Source organism: Cryptotermes secundus, unplaced genomic scaffold (genome assembly GCF_002891405.2).
Source record: "Cryptotermes secundus unplaced genomic scaffold, Csec_1.0 scaffold162, whole genome shotgun sequence".
In the NCBI taxonomy this organism is placed as follows: Eukaryota; Metazoa; Arthropoda; class Insecta; order Blattodea; family Kalotermitidae; genus Cryptotermes; species Cryptotermes secundus.
This window is the reverse complement of record NW_019739943.1, coordinates 618,348-623,665: the sequence shown is the minus strand read 5'-3', so window position 1 is coordinate 623,665 and position 5,318 is coordinate 618,348.

Sequence of the window (5,318 nt, the reverse complement as noted above, 5' to 3'; positions counted from 1 at the left end):
GTGCCGGCCGCCCTTTACCCCAAGGAAGATTCCTGGTACTCATTTCTGTTAGAGTCTGAGTCGACCCCAGGGCCATAATGCGGCTGGAAGGATTAAGTAAACTAAAAAAATCCACCTCAACGGGATTCGATTCCGCGACCTTCCGGCTTGTAGGATAGTGCCTCAACCAACTACTCTACCGCGTGCCCCGTGTATAAGATTAGGAAGCTGAAAGAGAGGCCAAGGTCGGACAAAAGGACAGTAGAGCCGTAGATAGATCAACTACTGAAAGCACCTGATGCTGGGTACAAACGGTTGCTCTAAAATGACCAAATTGACAATAATATAATGCAAAGGGCGAGCTTACATGCGTGAGTATGCTTGTGTGTATGTTTGTATGTAAGCTACGATTTATATAAATGCACGAAATGTGGTAGCTGTTTACGTACATATATGCATGCTGACGTCTGCGAAGTAAAATATATTCTTTCCTAGCTAGATGCCACGTCGTTGGCTGTATGAATCTTGTTCATAAGATCGGTTTCTTCTTCTTAAAAGTCAATGACTGTAAAATACAAGCCCGCTTTGGTGTTCAGAAATTTTGAAATTATTCTTGCTTCCTGCGTCTGGACCCTCAGCCACTCTCTTTGCATTAAGATTGCCTAAGTCTGCTAATTTTGGTACAAAATTTTACATCTTATTTAGATGTTTACAATTTAATGTAGATTTCCTTGTTTCTGATACAGCATCCTTAGGCCTCAGTATATCTCTTACGTTTTAATTTGTTATGTGACAGTCCAAACCTGTTACCATTCTCCGTGGACGCTATGGTCCTCTTTAGCCATTTCGGAAGGGTGACTGGTTTACTGGTGAGACAGACCGATTTATTACCGAGTTATGACTTGTTTTTCGTATCTGGACAGAAAACAACTGCCTTGTTTTTGTTTACATGCAGTTTGGATGACCGGAAGGGGACAAGGTCACCACGGGAGGCAAGTCTGAAGTTTTCGGAAGATGTGAATTTTCTTTGTTGACGTGTGTAGTGTCTTCGAGGGGGTGTAGCTGGACTCTAAACTAAAGAACATAACCGCTCTCACATGTGGGGTTCCGAGTTCTATATCTTGGGAACGCTAATTCTCAAAGGTCGTTATGTGATTGGCTTGTGCTGACGGCATGATTAATTTGGCCAGTTAAAATCAGCCAATAGGAAATGAATTCTTGTCTGGGAATGAGATCGTCCATTCAAATCCTTCTCGGGGGATGAAGCGATGCTCCCGCAGGATACCAGTCTTCAAGAACTTTGCGTTTTGAATTGATCGGAGGCTGACGTCACTGCGCTGCACTGCCTATGTTTCTCAAAATTCATCAGCCCTTCACTTTGATCATTAAAATTTGATGATAATAAAGGGCCACTTTACTCCGTGCTTGCAAAGAAGTTATAATATTTCGCTTCTGAATAAATAAACAGTTTGTTGGCAGTGGAAGTTGTGCTGTTGATTTCGAGCAGTGGCCTGACCTCGAGTGTACAGTTTCCGGTTGTCTCAGTTATTGCCGTAACACGATCCTGAAAGGAGTCCAGTGATCTACCGAAGCCGGCACATAAGTACAAAGAAGGAAAGTGGGACGGTAACAGTCCGTATTTAAACTAGCCATTTTTTTAAAGAAGTTTTTTAAACGTAGAAAATACATAGTAATAGATACGGAGACAGGGACTAGCTGTAACGACTGGGACCAGCTGAGTAGGTTTTACCTGAAGACGGAGAGAGAATCCAGTATTTTTAAATATAAACAGGAATACGAATAATGCCCAGAAACATAATATTTGTACTAATGTACCATCGTCACAAACTTTAAGATATTACGTATTAATAACATTTCTCGGTTTTTTCTTCGACTCTGATGATGGAGGCGACATCTTCCTCCGAAACTTTCATCGGATTATATGGCGCCATATTCCAGAAAATAGTACTCTTCTGATTATCTTTCCATAAATTTTGTGGCTTGAGCCCGAAAGCGAACTATGCTGACCGAGGTACCGCCGCTTGTCGACGAAGTTAGTGCCAAATTTAGCTGATAGAGGGTGTTGCGTGGTCAGCGCAACGGATCCCCACGGCCTTTAATCTCGCTTTTCTAGACGGGAGCCACTATTTCCTTGAAATATCTCCTCCATTATCCTTACGAGGCCGAGTGGACCCCGTTCTAGACCCATTAATTTGAATAAAATCTGGTAGCGTCGGGAATCGAAACCGGGCCTCTGGATCTGTAGCCTGGAACTCTGACCACTAACAGAGTTCCTTAACATGTTCGATAATTTTGGAAATTTAAAGATTTAATTTTAATGCATTTCTAAATAATCTGTTACAAACTTCAGAATAATTACTACGAAATTCCAAGCAGACAGACAGGGGACGGACTAACTTGGGAGGTTAGTTACGGGTTCTTAGTGCACGCAGGGAACAAGGCCACGAATCTCATTTTTTCATCTCTCTCGCTCCCATTTCTAGAAATGTTTACGAGAGAGGATACTCCTTGCAAATAGTGACGGAATTCCTCCCCCCCCCTTTAGCCTTATTAAGCGTTATATCATCTCCCTTATATTTTTACTTGTCAGGTCTACGTGCTCTCTACTCTTCCTCCAGGAAAGTCGCTGAGACAGACATTACTACTCTAAAGTCCGAACTTAGTGCTGCATGAACTGTCACTATGCTTCATACTCCTAAGTTCTCATTCGTATCTCGAACTGGAGACCCCTACCCTGAATGATGATTCATGGTTTTCTAGGAATTGAGGGCGCCTGGAAGATCTGTTCATATTTGGAAAGGTGGCCCACTCTATGGTCTAGTGGTCAGGGATCCTGGCTACAGATCAAGATGTCCTGGGTTCGATTCCCGGCTCTACCAGTTTTTTCTACCAGTTTATTGATAATTCCTTTAATTTCTTTTCTTTTATTGCTAGTGGGGTGGGACTAAGTCCCTTGTACTGCGGCCACTTCTGGTGTATTGTACCAGCCCCAGATGATAGGTGAGGGTGATTGTAGAGCAATTGGTGGAATGAAGATTGGCAGGGGAAACCGAAGTACTCGGAGAAAACCTGCCCCAGCGTCAATTTGTCCACCACAAATCCTACTTGACCAGACACGGGATCGAACCTGGACCGCCGCGGTGGGAAGCCAGCGACTAACCGCTTGATCTATGGCGCTGCCTCAGCCATACTTACTATCTGAGCTGTCCTGGATTGTAAAATATAAAATAGGAATTTGGGGATTGAGCTCTGTGTTTCAACGTCCCTACTTTGTAAGCTTTGATGCCCCTATTCTTCTTCTCCTCCTCCCACTTGGAGCCTAGGGCTTCCGTGAAAAGCTTCATGTCACTTCAGTTTCACATCTTAGGCAGTCAGTAGGACTCCTTGGACTCCCCTTGCAAACACACGCACAGATAATATAGATATATGTGCTTAAAAAGTTGTGTGACTTGTCATCTTGCACTGCAAGTACGAGAGGCAACCCGGAAGACGGAGAAGAACCATGTTCACGCTGAGATAATTGTCTCCTTCAAACAATAACTCGTAAGAACTTAATGCATGCACCTTATTCCATTCTCGCATTAAACTCCACGGACTAGCCAGTTTAGAGAGAGAGACCGATAGAGAGAACTGCACGGATGAAGTGTAAGAAAACGTAAGGTAAAGTTGTCCCTGTGCTAACGAATTAAACACTACGCCACGAAGGTGTATGGAGGAGTGGATGTATAGATCCACATTTTCTTGATCACGGCGCTTGCTGGAGGTGAGTGGTCAACATCAAGCCCCTGCCGCTTTACCTCCGGGGAAACAGCTCCCCGTTACCCATTGGACAGGAGGCTGGGTGGGCCTCAGAGCCGGTCTGGACGTCATGGAGAAGAGAAAATTCTTGACCCACCGGGATTCGAACGCCGACCCCTTGTCGTCGAACCCATAGCCAGTCGCTTTACTGACTACACTATCCCAACGTTGTGAAATAGTGGCTGGGACTCCAACTACGTATGCAGGACCCTTCACGGCTGATTATTCGTTCGGGTATCGGATATTGTGACAGAGTTTTCGTTATGTCAAATGGGGTTATGAGATAATGCCTCAAAATAAGCCACGATCTTATCAATTACATGGACCTAATTATACTGCTGTTTATTGAGTAAAAAATTGAGCCGTTGATAGATCGACTTTAAGGAAATAAGTAAATATTTTCGGCTAGAATTGGCTTAGGAACGGATTAAGATGCTACAGAAGCAAAGCTGAGTCCTCTGGTGGTCACAGAAGTTACTAAGGTTCCAAATCTATTTACACTCTTTTCACGTATATTCCTTACTAAATTAACTGGTTATCCTACACATCTCACTCGCCGATCAGCGCCTGCGCGATCTAAGGCATGAACTGTCTTCGCTCTCTCGAACTTTGGGATCATGGGTTCGAATCCCACTCGAGACATGGATGTCTGTGTGTAGGTAGTGACCTTGAGACTGGCTGATCTCCCGTACAGTGAGTCCTACAGGCTGTGTGTAAAATTAAGGAACTGAAAGGGCGGCCACAGTCCAATAAAGGACGGTAAAACCATAGATAGATTAGGTACATATTCGACCTGTGTTACGTACCTATTTATATGATGAATTGTTTCAAGAAAGCCTTGAGCAACTACTTGGGTCATACAGATTTGAGTGATCGAATTATTACGAACGATGAATGAAAACTGACGTGAGAAAGCAATGATGCGTCCTGTGTAAGAATCTACCCTAACATTTCCCTGAGGACGGCAAGCAAAATAACAGAAAAGCCCAACAGGAGAGGAGATCACAGCGCCACGGTCTCTTGGGTACCAAGCAGGAGCGCTCTCTTCGAATTGTTTGACCCCTCTGCATGAATATAACGCACCCAGCATAATTCGTTACGTGTTGACGTATATATCTTGCGTTCGGGGCGGATCTGGCATTTATTGTGGCTGTATAACACATGTGTGAAAGGGCACATCCCTCAGTTCGCTTCGTACATTCTCGGTTCGGCCTCACCGGCTAAGTCGCGCTGCAAGATTTCTGCATGTATACACCGCACTCAGATCGAAGTAAACTGATCATTATCCCAATACCGTGGAGAAGTCACAGAAACCTAAAATTCGGAAGACACATACGTGAATAGTTGATTGCCCTATTTTTTTCCTCCTTGGCACTACAGCCCCAGTGGGCGTAGGCCTACCTCCATGAACTTCTTCGTTCACTTCGGTTTTTCTAGATCTTACACATTCGGTAGGACTCCTTGGGCGGGTGATCAGCTCGTCGCAAGGCCTCTACATGTACACAAACACAGAAAAACGC